Source organism: Sceloporus undulatus, chromosome 1 (genome assembly GCF_019175285.1).
Source record: "Sceloporus undulatus isolate JIND9_A2432 ecotype Alabama chromosome 1, SceUnd_v1.1, whole genome shotgun sequence".
Classification (NCBI taxonomy): domain Eukaryota; kingdom Metazoa; phylum Chordata; class Lepidosauria; order Squamata; family Phrynosomatidae; genus Sceloporus; species Sceloporus undulatus.
In genome coordinates, this window is record NC_056522.1 from 130,842,028 (window position 1) to 130,860,197 (window position 18,170).

An 18,170-nucleotide genomic window follows, 5' to 3' on the forward strand; every position below is an offset into this window, starting at 1 on the left:
GCTCTAAATAGATAGATGATACATAGACAGATATTCAGATAATACTTAGATAGATAGATAGATAGATAGATAGATAGATAGATAGATAGATACCCTAGAAAGATGATGGATGGATGGAAAGAGAGGGGGGTACTAAATCCCATTACAATCACCACTAGTCTAGGCAGGAGTGGGTGGGTGTGAGTTTAACTCACTGTGCCTTTTGCCTCCAGGTTCCTGCTTTCTCTGCTCACTTAATATGTGTTCCCCAAGGAAAAAGGAATTGAGTAGAAAGCATAATGGTATGGGAAGGGGGAGAGAAACCAAGAGAAGAGGTGGGGGGAGTGTGTGTGTGGGGGGGAATCCTTTTATTTATTATGCAAAAGCCCAATACTGTGTGAGCAATAAATAACCTAAAGGAGAAAAAAGGAACACATTGTGGATCACCCCAAATAATAATATACAAAACCAAAAAATAAAATCAATAAAAAAGAGAATAATTTAAAACATTTGCACTAACCCTGCGCCCACACACTACTTGCCACTTCTTTCAACAACTTCCATCCAAGTCAATACTTAGATCAATATGTGGGGGTGGGGGGAGAAGGGGATAAATAGTCAATACATGTGTAAGGTGAAAGTTCAGACTTCAGCCCTATAGGGCCTGACATTTTGAATGACCATGACTGTCTGAGGGTCTTGCATTGAAAAATCAAGTCATCTCCCATTCCCACTCCATTTCTCCAAGGCCTCACAAGAACCAAATATGTATGTCTTCAAATCATATTCCTTCTTCTTTTGAGGCCTTCCTGCCTTATTGAATATTGTACAGACACAGACACCCCGCCCTAATGGACTATGATAAATTAATTTGTTAAAGTGTAGAATTAATGTCAGTATCAGTCAGGAAATATGGGGTTCATCGGTTCTAGGGGAAAATAATGAATGGATAATTTAACAATGTAAATTTTCCCTTTGCTCTAATATAACACAATATGTTAAATAAGTGAATTATCTTATAAAGCAATGATCTTTGCTATACAACCAGACAGGAGCAAATTATTATTATTATTATTATTATTATTATTATTATTATTATTATTCCTGATGATGAAAATTAGAGGCCAGCTTGATAGAATAACTGTTTTGTACTATCTTTCTTACATTTGGTTCTCTCAAATATCCCATTTTAGTCAAATGCAGGATAAGTATATTTTCTACTAATTGGAATGTCTCTTTTATGTGATGACTCATAAGTCCTGTTTCAGTGGCTACTCATATTCGTATTTGTTAGGCAATCAACCCACTTAATGACAGAACTATTTTGCATCTTGCATAGAAGTAGCAATTTCCACACTACTGGGTCTTATGCAAACAAATTGTGCTACAAGGAGGATCCATGAGCTTTACAGCATCAGGAACATATTGTGCTCTTCCTCTTTGCGTGAGTCATTTATGTATCCCCATTTTTTTTTTTCTTTTCTGGAACATGCACATATAGTGGTTGTGATTTAAGAAAATCTGTTTTCTCTGTACTGAAGTTTATAACCGCCAAATTTGTGGTTATAAGTGTCTGAGTCATCTACTTTGTTCTAGATTAACCATGAATTATATGAAACTGCAGAGACACAATGAGGCTTCTCTGAAGGTAATAACAGTGTTCCATACCATAAATTCAAAGTATGATTAATTCTGTTTTAAAAAGTAAAATGAAACTATACCATATATGACAACTGTATAAGACAGCTAACTAAAGTCTATTATGTCACTACAAGCTAGGTCATTTAAAAAATATATAATAGCATTGCTTTTAGACTAAAATGCTAAGAGTTAAAGAAGAATTCTTTAATTTATTTGTGAGGAGGCTGAATCTTCATTTCTGGTTTTTCTTTCTCAAAACAATTGTCTCCTAATTTCCTATTTGGTAGATCCTTAGCAATCTGATGCTACGTTAAAATGGGTATAGCATATGTAAACTAAAAGCTTTCGTTAAAATGTTCACAAAACCATATAATGCTACTGAAGAAATGCAATTTAATTTACACAATTCACGCATTTGAGCCATGGATGCAAATCTTTAGTTGACCTACAATGCCATCTTACACATATGCCAATTTGCTACATTATATAATAAAACATGTTTATAACATGGCATGTATTCAATAAATATGTTATACTGTAATTATACTGTCTTCTCTACTTGAATGCAGTTATTGGACATGCTCTGTAGCACAGCTAAATAAAAGTTTGGAAGCACAGTCTCCATAAGCAAAAAGAGTAGGATGACATTTCATTGAAGAGAGAAAATATTATGGTAGGAGTTACTGTAAAACTGTGTTCTTTGTCTGTCATACTGATGAACACTCCAGAGTAGCACATTTTAAACTAATCACAAATTCTGGCAGTAACACACATCATTAAGATACTACCGTATATACTCGACTATAAGTCGACCTCATGTATAAGTCGAGGGCAAGTTTCAGGGCCAAAAATAAGGATTGTGCTATGACCCATGGATAGGTTGAGGGTAAAATTTAGGGGCTTATAGCAAAGGATCTAAAGGAGGAAGCAAAGCAAAACAATGTCAAAGAACTTACAAAAGACCAGCAAACATAACTGTTTGTGCTTACTCTTAAGGCTGGATGGATGAGAGAGGGAGTTGGTGCTTCACATATTATACTCCTGCTTTTCACCAGGGGATGGTTCCTTCTTTTAACCAAGAGTTAAGATACACTACTTACATTGACCTGTGGATAAGTTGACTCAGGTTTTTGGGGTCCATTTTGTGACCTAAATTTCTATACTTATACATGAGTATATACAGTAAGTTATAACTAACACCAGTACTATGCCAGCTGTGCCCCTTCCTGGAACTGGGAGACCTTGAAACAGTAGTACATGCGCTGATCACCTCTCAATTGAACTTCTGTAATGCGCTCTACATGGGGCTACCCTCGTGCCAAGTTCGGAAACTTCAACTTGTAAAACTATGGCAGCCAGGTTAATTACAAGTACTTCTCGTAATGATCACATAACAACGGTTTTGAAATCCCTTCACTGGCTCCAGTTAGTTTCCAGGCAAGGTACAAGGTGTTGGTGATTACCTTTAAAGCACTACATGGCTTGGGTCCAGAATACTTAAGGCAGGGGTCAAAAAGGTTGCCTACCCCTGACTTAAGGGAACGCCTTCTTCCATATTGTCTGTCCCGCATTCTAAGGTCTTCAGAGAAGAATCGACTTCAGCCAAAAAAATCTAGACTAACCTCCGTTACCCAGAGGGCCTTCTCCACTGCTGCTCCAAAGCTATGGAATGACCTGCTGAAGGAGATCTGTGACATTTCTACTCTTACAGCCTTTAAGAAGGCTCTTAAGACGGATCTCTTCCAGCAGGCCTTCCCTTCCTAGTTCCTCGCCCAGTTTACTATGATGTACGTTACTCTGTTCATCAATTCTTCTCTTAAATTTAATGAGAAGAATTAAATTAAAATTAAATAAAATTCTTGCCCCAAGAAGAACCCTCCCGCCATACCAACTGTCATCATCAGACCTGGGGGGGAGTGAAAAAGACAGGCCCAGTTCCATCAGGTCTAGCTGTGAATTCTGACTAATGTCACACTCTTTAATCTTATTTTATTGTATTTTATGTTATTGTATTCCCTGTATTTTTATTGCTGTAATCTGCCCGGATTCCTTGTGATTGGGCGGGCTATAAATTATTATTATTATTATTATTATTATTATTATTATTATTATTACTTAAATTTGTTATAGGTATTCGATGTGTGGCATTAAAAGACAAAGTCTTCCTTGTACATTTAAACTAACCAGTCTATCTATTTTAACTGTGTTTTTAAAGACTTAAAGCATTTGCATATATTTTAAAAGAAAAAAAATTGCTAACTCTATGCGCAAGTGAGTGGACTCACAAACATTTTAGTTATAATGTAGACTGGTCAGCAGCAATCACTCCAACTGAAAATGCAACCAGATAAACATACCTTCCATCCATAGTATGGTTAGAAGAATTCTGGTTAGTGTCTCCCCAAATATGCCAGAGAAATAACCTAGAATCATAGACTCATAGAATCATAGAATCGTAGAGTTGGAAGAGACCACAAGGGCCATCCAGTCCAACCCCCTGCCATGCAGGAACTCTTAATCAAAGCATCCCCAACAGATGGCCATCCAGCCTCTGTTTATAGACCTCCAAGGAAGGAGACTTCACTATACTCCGAGGGAGTGTGTTCCACTGTTGAACAGCCCTTACTGTCATGAAGTTCCTCCTAATATTGAGGTGGAATCTCTTTTCCTGTAGCTTGCATCCATTGTTTCAGGTCCTGTCCTTATTGCAGTGGCAGCAATAAGCAGGATGGTCTAGCACACTGGTCATCTTCACCCCCTTGCCTTCTATGACAAAACCATCCTACTAAAACCAGCCATCGTCTAACTTGCTATTTTTTTTATGTTTTAGACTTTGATATGTTTCTGAATCCTTCGACTTTCTCATATGTACAAAATCCACCCCACCCCCCACCCTGTTCTCCATAGTAGCCATAGCAAGTACATTTCTATACTGCTTAGCAATTTACTAAGTGGTTTACAAAGTATATGCTAATTGCCCCCAACAAGCTGGATACTCATTTTAGCAACCTACAGAAGGATGCCAGGCTGAGTCGACCTTGAGCCCCTGGCTGGTATTGAACTCTCAACCTTATGGTTTGTGAGTGAGTGGCTGCAGTACAGGCATTTAACCACTGCACTACCAGGGCTCCAATGATGAGAATAGACTTTTGAACTGTTGAACATTATCAAACATAGATCTAAAGCACACTGCATAAATCAACCAGTTTGAGACCTCTTTAGCTGCTAGGGAATCCTGGGAATTGTAGTTTATTGTAGCACCAGAGCTCTCTGATAGAGAAGGCTAAATGTCTCACAAAACTACAGTCATCAGAATTCCCTAACATTGAGTCAGGGCAGTTAAAGCAGTCTCACACTGGATTATTTCTTCAGTGTGGTTTGGACCATAGTCTCAAACTGCAAGTACGGAAGTGATTGCAGTTGGATGCTTGTTCTCATACATGTATAATAATAATAATAATAATAATAATAATAATAATAATAATAATAATAAATTTTTAATAATAAATATGAAAGTCCCTACTGCCAAATAGATCATGTATAGTTATATTTTTTAAGGCAACAGAAATAGGAAAATTCAGCAAATGAATGAATAACAGTTCTCAGGTTTTCGGTATGCAATATAATTGAGTGTTGTTTTCAAGTTTGAATGGGAGGCCAACCATGAAATCAACAGCAGCCTATTTTTAAAAACAGCCCTCAAAATTTATTTACCTCTTCAGCTTTGTCCCATATAACACACTGATTCGAAGGATTTTTTTTTTGACAGATATGTAATATTGGCCAACCAGAACAAGACATTATTAAATCTTTGCTAGCACTTCACTTTCCTTTTCATGCATAACTTGGGTAACATACTAAAGAGTATTATCAAAGAATATTATGATAGACTATTATGATAAGAATATGAGGGGCGGGACAAGGAGAGAATTATTTCACAATCTGTTTATTTGCTTTTTGTCTGAGATATAGATCACTGTTCTGTTGGTAACATACTGTTCAGAGGCACTCACATTATGCCAATGTATGTCTTTTTACAACAATTGTGGAAGGTGGCATATACACCCCTCAACCAACACAATTTCATTTGATGTTACCAGGGTGCACCTGCACAGCCAAAGAACAAGGAAGGCAGGGAGATCCCAAGTAAAAATCCAGCCACAGTTCTGCTCAAAGGAAGAGGTAGTGTCTTCCCTAACTTCAGTAGTACAGTGGGCTCTTGGTATCTACTGGGGTTTAGTTCCAAGACCCCCATGGATACAAAAATCTGTAGATGCCCAAATCCCATTATATACCATGGGTAGTAAAATTATGTCCCTTACATAAAATAGCAAAATCAAAGTTTGCTTTTAGGATTAATTTTTTTTCTAGCCATGGCTGGTTGAATGTGGATGTAGAATCTGTTGATACACAGGGTACTTGCTGGAGATCCAAGAGGGTTATGGCTCTTCACTAAGGATTATATATATATATATATATATATATATATATATATATATATATAATTTTGTTCTCAGAGCAAGCAATTTGCAGTTCAGGAGTTATTCAGCACTATTGGTTTGTCAGTTAGTTAGTTAGTTAGTTAGTTTATTTTAATTCATTTATATTTTCCCAGTACAGGATTTCTGCCAGCTCACAACCACCACGCAACTAAAAACTATTAATAGAAAAGTTAAGATGCAATTAACTCAAACTCCTAATTTTTTATTTTAAAAAGTTAAAATGCAAGGTAAAACATGTTTATAAACATATTTTTTAAAATAATGAAACATATCACTTTGTGCAGAAAAGAGGAAGTAAAAATTGAACTATTACATTCTGGGGGGAAAAGAAGTTCTTTTCTGTGCAAAAAAAAGGCATTTGTAAAATTGCTACAGAATAAGTTCTGGATTCTCCTCATCTGAGTGTTTCAGCATTCAAGTAACAAATTTTTCAATCATTTTTCAAATGTTTTCTAACATTCTCTTCATTCCTACTCTTCCTTCCCCACCCCAGTTGCAAAATTGAAGTCATATGGTGCCCAGGATACCCCCACCTTCACCAGACACAGATTGTGATCAACTGAATTTGAGGTCTGGTACAGACCGTCGCTTTGTGCCAGTCTGGGACCAAAATAGGGCTCGGAAGAATGAAGTGTCAGCATGCTCCCAAGCCCTACCATATACTGCTGGTGCCATCTTGGCGCACTGCCGTTTACACGGCACGCATGCCAATGACATGACTTGTGCACCGTGTCCAAATGGTGCAGTGCATGAAGGATGTCACAGCACCGCTCCAGGGGCTTATGGCATCTTGGCAGTGGCAGAGAAAGGAGCCGTGTTTTGTGGCTTCTTTTTCCCAACGCATCGTTGCTGCACTGTTTGGTTGGCCACCCCTTTCTCCCAATCTGTATAGGCCCTGATTGAGCAGTGAAAGAGGAAGCCCAGTGTAAAAAGAATGGTGGATATTTATGCAGCACCACAATTGTACAGAATCTTTGACATGATTATGTTTTGTGATAAAAACAACTGAATTTTACTTTCTTTCTCATTTGGTTACCCTGACCCTGTGTGGGGATCCACATGTCTCTTAATATAGTGTCTAATGCTTATATATTAGGAAATGAATATGGGTCCAGGCTGCAACCTTACATGAATATAAACCCCTTCTTCTGAGAAAATATGCACAGAGTACACTGCGAAGCAATAGAATGGCATTCCAATCAGCTGTATGATAATGTCAGAACATACACTATTGTTCCTTACTGTAATAAAACTAGATTAATATGCAAAGATGGCATTATTAAGATGCGAAGGAACAGTGAAAGGAGAAAAATGCATTTGTTTCTAAATCAAGAGAACATCTGGTCATGCATTAGAAAGTGTATCAGAAAGATGAATATCAAAACAGATGCAAATTTGATTTACGTTTGACCTGAATAGGATAAATGACAAAAAAGATCTCTATGCTCTGATCTGGTAACTGTTGTAAAATGCAAGCTTGTGTTTGCCTTTAGGAAAAGGATTTGTCAAGATGGTGAGATGTTGCCTTATTTCACCTGAGCCTAGAGAACAGTAGCATTTGGGATTTGCACATGAAAGCTTTTCTGAGAAGGTTACCCATGATGGCTGTGACGTATTAAATCAGACCTGCTGCTAGTCTAGACAGTCAATATGACACATCATACATGCAAAAGCTGGAGTAAAAAGCACCTTGCAAAATATTCTCAAAAAGCTAAGAGAACCAAATTCCTAATATTGGTTCCTGTTTTCACAAACAAACGTGGAACACAGTTCATCAAGTAAGTGCAAAGAACACATTTTTGGAGAGAAGGGTATTAAGAAACGGAGATCAATTTTTGAATTAAACCTATAATAATTGGTATTTGAAGGGACTTTGTAACACTTTTGAGACTAACTGTGAAAGAAGAAATGAAAGTATACTGGTATTCCAGACTAACACACCTATGTCTCTGAATATAATAATTGGGTTAGCCGATATGAGAGGGTATGCTATAAACTTTGGTTCAAATCTTATGTTACTCATATATCCACTGTTATTATACTACATTGCACAATCTTCTCAGTTGAGGTGATATATGCAAATGTGACATTGGTTGAAATGTATAGTATAAATGATAAGCATGTTACATGTTTAAGATTTTTTTAAAAGAACAACAGTATCACCTGAACATTATGTTTGTTTAATGGTCAAAAAGTGATGTTGGCTATTTAGTCATTTAGCTAAGAAGAATTAATCTAGATTTAGAGTAAGTACATCATACCACATCACATATTTTAGCATAATGAATGGATTTTTTCTCCAAAACATATAGTACTACAGTGTTGTTAACTTATTGCCAGTGTCCTCAGAGTGAAATTATTTGTTATGACCTCTATTAATTTACTGTCAGGGATGCTTTGATTTGGATTTCCTGCATGGCAGGGGGTTGGACTGGATGGCCCTAGTGGCCTCTTCCAACTCTACGATTCTACGATTCTATGATTCTACTGAAACTTCATTTTAGAGAAACTATAGATTTACAAAAAAGCCAATTCCTAAATTAACATTTTCTTTCTGTTAATTGTCCTTCTTATTTATTTTTTATATGGCCCAGATCATACAGAAATTAACTAGGTTTTCAATTTTTAATGTCAGGTACTAATTCAATTAATTTATTCACTCAGACGATACAAAGAGATTCCATTTGAGCATTCACAATCTATAGAATTGTGCAATCTTATCTAATATGCACAAAGACTGGTGTTTCATAGTTCTGTGAATGTATTTTTTTCTATTGTCATATGTATGGTGTGAAATTTAAAATGAAAAGCTGAATAATTTGTAGCTACTTTGTTCTTTAATTAATTTGTTCAGCCTTCACAATCAGCATTTTAATTTTCTATTTCGTGACAGTGGAAGGAAGTCTATTAGAGATAACCAACCCTCTCTTTTGAATTCTGCCGTAATTTATATCCCATATATAGGGGGATGGGGAGAATATTACTCCCAAATCAGCATTACAATCTTGCAAGAATAATTGTTTCGCTAGCTACTAGAGGGGGGGAGGGAGGATATATAACCTGCTGATTTAAGAACGCCACCTTCCCTGTCCCTTTAAGTCTATCACAGTTCAGTACAGCCAAACTAGACATTGCATAAAAGCATTGAATTGATACCAGTAATAGAATAATCATAGCTGACAGCAATGCGATTCATGTGCACAATCATGTCACAACTTCCCTTGCTTTTTATCTATATCAGTGATTTTCAATTGATCCTCCAGATGTTTTGTATTTCAGTTTCCAGATTTCGTAATCCTTGCCCATTTTGGATGAGACATCTGGGGACTGATGTCCACGAAGTCTGGAGAACCAATATTCAGAAACATACAGTGGTGCCTCGGGTTACGAAATTAATTCGTTCCGCCGCCGCTTTCGTAACCCGAAAAGCATTCGCAAGCCGAAATGCCATAGGCGCTAATGGGGAAAAGCCGCGATTTCGTGCGAAAAAGCCGAAAAAAGCACCAAAAAATTTTTCGTAACACAAAAAAACATTCGTAACCCGGAACAATTATTTCCTATGGGATTTTTTCGTATCCCGGAAATTTCGTAACCTGGGTATTTCGTATCCCGGGGTACCACTGTATTCTATATCATCAGCTCCCACAGTTTTAAGAAGCGTGATGTTGTGCCATCAGTTTCATTCATGGCTATTATAAAGCATGACAGGAGGAACTAGACACAGAGCCACTGATTTCTTCAGCAACATCACATTTTAAAACATCTAAATCTGTCCTCATCAAGTATACAGAATAACAAGGGGTGCCATCATTGGAAACAATGGGTTGGATCTCAATGCAATCATACTTACAGTAGGCTCATTGCAATTAATAAGGTTTAAAGCTGGGTCCGCTTGGACCAGAATACTCTGGGAGCAAGCCAGTGTATTCTAGCCTCAAAGCTGCCTCAACATCCCCTTATTACCTTGAGCCTTTCATTGTGAAGCTGGCTGGCTGTTCACACTTGCATCCCACTGAGCTGCCTGGCACTACTCTCTCTGGTCCAAGTTGCTCACTCTGAGGTCAGAAGAGGGTGCCCAGCATCAATCCCATGGCTGTACACTTTGTTCTGACCTCAGAGTGAGCTACTTGCACCAGTGGCAGTGGCAACAGGTGGCACAGTGAGATGTAATGTAAACAGGCACCCACTATCACAAAAGACGACACTAGATCTTCCAGGAAGATGCAGAACAAAAGGTGAAATATTTTAAAATGCAAGGGGAGTATATGGTGGGTGCAGTTCTGAACTGGTGAGATTTCATCAGGACAGTTTGTGCCAGAACTGTCAATTGGGCCCTGTGTTGTTCAAATGTTCACCAAGAGAACAGGGGGAGGATTTTTTTTTCTTTTTGCCTGTGACTTTTTGGTTGGGCCAAGATTTGGTTGAATGGATTAGATATAGTTTATCCTCATTAAAATTAAGTGCATGTTATTGTACCATAAGCAGCATGTCATGTTCTTCTGGAATGATTTAAATGTGGTTAAGAAGTTAGGCTAGCATTGTATAGCTCTGACCCAATAAAGGAAAAAATATAGAAACCCAAAGTTGACCATTGCTGCTGAGATGGCTTTTACATCTTAGTCTTCTATAGAGTATCACACAGTATTGTGCATCCATTATGATCAATAACCATTATTTGTCAGCTTTATGAATCCTTAACCTAGACATTTTGCTTCCTGAAAGCTTACTTATACAGAAGCCAGACATGCTCAAGAATTTATTCTAATATTCTCAGTAAGTTGGAATTCTTGCCTTTTGCAGGTCTAAATATTTAGACCCAGCCAACCTTCCAAAGAATGAGAACAGGTGGGTTTCATTCCTTGACTGCAATCAAGTGATCTCTCTCTCTCTCTCTCTCTCTCTCTCTCTCTCTGTGTGTGTGTGTGTGTGTGTGTGTGTATATATATATACACAGCACAAATACAGAGGTGTTTGTTTACTGTACATGGTTTCTCCCATTCATTTCAGTGGAAGAAGAGCTTCATGTACTTATAATATTCATTTATCTGGAAGAGCTCCTTTTGTCTAAGAAAAGCTTTGTTTCCAGAAAAGCTTGTCAGATCAAGACACATTACTGTCAACATACAACATAGTTTTATACAGAAACCATGCATTTTATAATGCGCGATCTGAAAATAATGACAACAAACTGGGCAGCTTGTTCTACTATACTAACTGTGATGAATAACTAACAGAAAGTTCAGTGGCCTTAACTCACTTTGGCTTGTCACAGTTTGTATAGTTAATTACTGCAGAAGCACGACAACACTGTGAATGTATTGATCACCAGTATAATTACAGGCAGCATCACCTTATTTTAAGTAGGATTCTTTTTCAGAGTTTAGCTCATGGATCAGTCTGACTATATCTAAATTTTGGTGCATAATTCAAACAATATATGTAAGTACATGGAACTAATTATGCTCTAGTAGTAGGAAAGCAGTTTTTCTTGGCCCAGAATAATTATACTTTCATTATCTCCCTGGATTTATTATTGTTTCTTTTCTCTTCTGCCAATCCAGGTTGAGCTGATGAGCTCAAATGCCTTCATTCTTTCCTTTGATGGTTTTTCCGAGGTGTTTCTGTTCTTTGCTGTTTCTGTATTTGGTTGGAAATCCTGTACACACTTGCATTGAAATAAGTCCCAATGAAGCTAATGAGGATTAGATCTGAATAGACATTGCTGGGATTTTGTTGTTAAATACTTCCAAAGTGCTTCATAGTATTTTAGAGTTTCTAAAGGCTGGTAAATCCCGTCCTCTGAACAAATGTAAAATAATCCATATTTATTCACACTGGATTTGTCCATTTAATCTAGATTATACTGTACCATAGGGGAAAATAAAATGATTCAGTTATAGGGACCATATCAAAGGTGCCTATGTACAAAGAGCAGACTGAAGAATAAAGTAGATGAAGCAGTAGATATTATTGTAGATGCTTACATTTTACAACTCTCTAAAAATATTCCAAAAAGCCACTGTTGAGGGCTAGGTGAAATTAACATTTTGCTGTGCCATTTCCCTGAGGCTCTTTGCTCTCTATTGCATTTGCATGGTGAGGAAAAACAGATGGATGGATAGATGTTTTCCCTTACAGAGGAAACAAACAAGATCTGATTATTTTAGTGGTGACTTATTTCAATGTCCTCATGCTGTGGAGGTACTTCAAAGAACATCTTTCCCCATATTTCTGAAGTTACAGTTACTTGTTTCTTGTATGATAAAGTGCCTGATGGGATGTGTATATTTGGATTAACTGTGATTTCAAGGGGTAAAATAGATTGGTTCACATGCTTAAAATAACAAAATTCAATTTGCTGGTTTAAAGAAAATATGGCCTTGGGCAAAATTCATTGTTAGTCCTATCTACTGAAGAACAGATTAACTGAAAGGAATGGGGATTGTTAGTCAAAATTAACTCAAGGCCTGTTTATTTCAATGAGTATACTTGACTTACCACTAGCTTCGGTTCATTCTTTTTCTCTAAGACAGAGGACACCAAATAGAAGAGAACTCTTTATTAAACACTCTGAAATAATGTTCTTACCTTTAAGACCCCCCCCCCCATAACATATTAACCATATACTTCCTTAAAACAGAACAAGGAATTAGTGACAAAACACTGGAGCCATCTATGTGGCTAAATTGTTATTCCAAGCAATGATTCCCAAACTTCGGTCCTGCAAGTGTTGTGGACTTCCACTTCCAGAAGCCCTAGCCAGCTTGGGCATCAGTCAGGAATTCTGGGAGCTGAAGTCCAAAACCCTGGAGCACTAAAGTTTGGGAATCACTGCTAAATAGCACTAGAACATGTGAGTTCGAGAGACAGCATACATGCAACTACTACAAAACCAGTCTCTTTAATTTGTTTTGGTGTAAATTGTAAATTGACATTTAAAAAGCAGGAAAATATTCTCACAGGTTCTATATGCTAAGTGATTTATTTGTATCCACTTTCCGTCTTGCATGGTTTTTCCATTAATACTAGAGCAACAGTAGCCCTCATTCCCTTTTCTGAGTTGAAAATAGTATGGAAAACACACACATAGCCTGCTGTCATCTCTAGTAGAAAGTGTTTCCATTAATTGCAGGACTTCAAAAACTGGAACAATAACAGGTCATGAGGAATTTCTGTATATCACACAGAAAATGTTTCTGCCTTACATTAAAGTCTTGAAAATTATTTGCTGCTGACACTGTGAAGAAAAATAAAATAGTGCAAATGAACTGTGCTGGATTAGAGCTCTGCGAGGCCATCTGACATGCAAGTTATTAAGGACACATTTCTCTCTTGCTTCGTTTTCATGTGTGAAAATAGAAAAATACACATGCAAAGTGCATAAAAATATGTTAGCTGTCGCCTTTTTGTGTGAAGTCTTACAAATTATAAATATTACATGGCTTGTTTGCAGCTCTGTGTGTGTGTGTGTGTGTCTATCTATATATATATACTTTGCTTCGCAAAAGGAAAAATGATCATTAGATTCATGCAGAGACTTTTTGTGGAAATTATGAAAGTATTCAAGAAAAGTACACAGCCTGTTCCTGTCTCATTCTCATGGTGGAGGTGAGAACTCCCATGGAGGCTATCAGTATCTCAACAAGTTGTCGTGATGCACTGAAGTCATGCCTTTCATTGGGAATGAGACACTGTGTGAATATTCTCCACCTCCCTGTACACACAAATTTATCCTGAGCCTCCAGTGGTGATCCATTACATGCAGATTTTTCATAAGGCAGGACAGTTTATTCAAGATCAGTACAAGATCACTGGGCACTCTAACTGGAAATGTCCATAAGTGGTATGGTAGAAGATACTCAATTTCTGGAAATTTATTCCATTCATTACTTTCATCGGGCATAAATCATTGTGTGAGAGGTTTTAAGCAGTTTTCTATCTAGGCATTGACCAAACCCAGATATGATCAATTTCAGCAAGGCTGCTGTATCATGTGACTTCATAACATGCTCAAGAAACTAAAGAAAATGTGGTTCCAGTGAGATGAGCAGTTATGACACTCATTTTAAAAAAATAAAATACAATGATTTTTTTTTAAAAAAATGTTTTCCCAATACAATAAAATGTCCATTTGTTTTCTCCACAGGCTTACCATTTTCACTCCTAGCAGGTGGGTAGCCTATTGTTTTGCAAGTAATTCCTTATCGGCATTTAATGAAACCCATGGATACCTATTAAGGAGTTTCTCCTTGCAATTACACACTGATCTGTGTTTATTTCCACATCAGCATATGTCCTTTCCAATTAATGTTTCCATCTGCCACATGTAAGCAGCTTTCATTTCTACTTTATTTGGTCAAAACTAGAGTTTTCACCTTTAAATAATAATAGTCCAAGATGGAAGTGCATTTTTAAAAAAATCATTCCAAATCAAAAATGTTAGCATTTTTAAAACAATATCATCATGAACAACAACAGCAACAACAAAACTCTGTCTCCACCCAGAAGTTAGGCTGCCTAACCTATCTGCTAGAAAGTGCCAATAGCTCAAGAGTTAAAAGAATGGGATGAGCGAAGAGGAGGAAAAAGAGAAGGGGAAAAACATCAGCAGCAGGTAGAAAGTAGGTGCTTTGTATGTATTTCATAGATGCTGGGAAGAGTGAGGGAAAAGAATTTCTTCCTCCCAAAGAACTCCTAGGCTTCCTCTTACTGACAAACTTCCCTCAGTTCAATTTGGAGATGGATCACCAATTATGAGGGCTTTTAAAAAGAGAACACTGTCATAATTTCTAGGTCCTCGTTCAGAGTAAGTGGGGGAGAGTGCAATTATATTTCACTCCCCTTCAATCTCCAGACATATTTATTCTGATTTACCCTGCCAGTACTCTCAAAATATTTGACCTCCTTAAAGGAGTTCAGATTCGGTTATCCACTGCCTGGGAATAAATGTTTCATGTCTTTCTTCATGTTTATTTCAGTGCATGTTGGCTGAGATTTTTATAGAATGTAGCAAGCAAATAAAAAGCTGAACTTTGTCCTCTGTTAGATAACGATGTGGCAGAATCCTGTCCTTGTTACGATTTCTCAGACTAGCCACTCAGCATAATGAGCCTAGACTTCATATCCGCCTTGCCTCTGAGAGCTGTTTGGAAGGAAAACTCAAGGCAGCTGGGCACTTCCTGATGGCACTGGAAAATTCAAAATGCACAAATGGCAGAATGCATAGCCTTCTGGACACAATTAAAGGCACTGGAATTTACTTTGACAGCTCTTAAGGGCTTGGACCATGCATCCCCACGCTTGAGGTTTTTCATACTGGTCTAAAATTCTTGTTACAGAGTCCCCAAACTATCACCTCCTTGGAGGTAACAGAAAGAGATCAACTAGAGCAACCAAATCCTACTTGCTGAACTAAATTGTCATGGGATATAGCACATCAGTCTTTCAAGTCGCAGAAGACTTTGCTGGAATCTGTGATGGGAATGGTTAATGGTGCAGTTCCTTTTGTTAGGAGTGATGGTGCCACTAAAATAAAAAAACTGGTTTTATAGGTGTCAAGAGGAAGCCCTTTACATTAATATTAAACTCATTCTTTTTGCATGTAACTAAAATGACATCTTCCATGCGCAAAAGGGAAGTATCACCAGGCTTGGAAATTCTAAAAATGTGGAAGATTTTTTTTTTAATGGTGGTAGTGGAAAAAGTCTACATGAGGGATATCTCAGATACCACAACAAAGATTGTGCATGTTCATGGTCCATGTAATACTGAATGACTGCTAGGGGCAAGGCAGGGAGAAGTAGGTAGAACAAATTATCCTGGAAAAGACAGAGCTGGCTGGCTGTTACTCAGACAGAATACTCCACATTTAATATTTTCTTGCAGCTCCAGTTTGTACAACCTACTGCAGTTCTTTGAATATTCAGCCAAGCGAACTGAAGCTGCTCTTATGATGAATGAAATCATAAGGGAAAGAAGCTATGGAGATGTAAAAGTTAGATAAACAGACATTTTTTGTCACTTTCTCCAAACTATTGTTCAATTAGCTCCTACATCACACATTCCAGACTCTGCCATTCCCAAAACCGTTTATTCCATTTCTATCAGGTGTGGGAAAATGGCAAAGAGCAAGAACACTAGTCAACACTAGTAAACTGACAAGCTTTCTCTCAGATCTGCAATATTCCCTCACCACAAAGGTGAAATCGACAGAGGTTTTTTTTTTAAGCCTTGTCATTTCACCACATGCACAAAATAATTAATAAACAAAGGAGCTTTCTCTGAATAGCTTAGTGAATGCATAGCACAGTTTCAATGTTATATCAATGACTGTCAGATGGAATGCTGCACAAGAAGTCCATGTTAGCAGCTTTGGGACAGGAGAGAAAAAGGAAATAAAATATGTGCTTTGTATGGAAGTGGATTTTCTGTGAATCTTTCTGGAAACAACCCAGGGCTTCTTTCTTTCTTTCTTTCTTTCTTTCTTTCTTTCTTTTCCTGCAGATTCTCTGACATGCCATCATTCCTTGGGGACATACAAAATGGATCGCCCAAGAAGAGGCTAATGGGGGCAATTGTTCAAATAAATTGTTCTGTTAGAGTGCAGGGAATATTTGTTTCTAAATAATAAGCACTTAGCAGAACAGTGACCATCTCATTCCCCAGAGAGTGTGCTAGACAAGCCTGCTGGTCTTTGGAAAGTAGACAAAAGGTCTTCGTGTTTTTGCAGAAGTCTGCAAGTTTACACCCATCTTACTAAGTATAAGCTGTTCCATCCAAGACTGCTAAATGCACTTTTGTTTTTGAGTTTATTCCAGGCTTTTTTTTTTTAATTGTTATTATTCCTCAGTCTTCTGTAGATCAATTTTAGGCAAAATGAGGCCAAATTCTCCATGGACTAGAAGAAAACTATTCATTCATACATAAAGTGCTGAGCTAATAATAGTGTAGCCTCCAGCAAAAGAACAATTAGGTTGTAATTGATAAATAGGGTGTGTGAGAAAGGTAATATATATATACACACACACACACACACACACACACACTAAATAGATAATATCATACTTAAATGTTTTTTAGCAAATGGTATGTACAGTAATTACATTGGTGGATCAATAATGAGCACGCAATTTTGCATCTTTCATGGGTGTCTTAATTTCTTTCTCCAGATTCCATGTAAGCTTTCTTCAGGAACATCTTGTCCTTATTTTAAATAGCTATTTTATTTTGTACGGGCATACTGATAATGTCAACTTTTCAGTGGGAAAAATAGATATTCTCTAGTTAAATACATTCAGAATTAAAATGCAAAAGTATAGATGCCTGCCAACAGTAAACAACTATTTCTGCTTATTTTCCTTTCCTGCATGTCAAGGAAACACAAACATTAGGATACCCAAGCTGCCCCCCAAACTGACTGAATTAATTTTTTTTCTCTGTCTTCAGGGTTCCTATAAAACAGAAGAATTTGTTCAGCAGAAACGGCTAGACAGAAGATATGGTAATATGTAGGAAAAAAGAAAATAACTGAGTAGCAAATAACACCAGTCTTCTTTGGAAAAAAAATTAAAAAGAGACTGTCTCCAAGGAGAATTGAGTGGCAAGAAGAGAGATGACAGGTGAATTCTAAGAGAGTTGAAATTATCCAGGGTGCAAAGTTACAGTCAAACAGACAGACTTGAAAGTTCTTAGAAATAGCACATTTTCACCTAGGGACTTGTTATACATTCCCCTGAGAGTCTTGTAGATAGAACAAAAAAACCCACCCTAAATCAGTGCGTAAGATAGATTGTAGATATCTAGGTGTGAATGATTCTTTTTTTTCATGTCAGTGCTAGGTGACAAATAATTAAAATGGACTGTGTTTATCTTGCTTCGAAAATGTTATTTCTTTATCCTGTTACAGGGTACCTTCTCTATCAAACTCAATATACCTTTTATTCTATTTATTCTTGTTTATTATATTTAGATTCCACCTTCCTCTCCAAAAGGGAAGCTCACAGTTGCATTAAATAAAAAGGTAGCCTTAAAAGAGAAAACAAATTCAGC

General features: G+C 37.2%; 1 long non-coding RNA gene across 1 annotated transcript in view; it reads left to right on the forward strand.

The window, feature by feature from the left end:
* The window catches only part of LOC121919343, a 22,517-nt gene extending 4,598 nt beyond the window's left edge, over positions 1-17,919 (forward strand). Inside the window, exons 2-4 of the long non-coding RNA XR_006101447.1 lie at positions 10,923-10,967; positions 14,269-14,292; positions 17,568-17,919. This is a non-coding gene — a long non-coding RNA (uncharacterized LOC121919343). The remainder of the gene's footprint in view (positions 1-10,922; positions 10,968-14,268; positions 14,293-17,567) is intronic.
* The last annotated feature ends 251 nt before the right edge of the window (positions 17,920-18,170 follow it).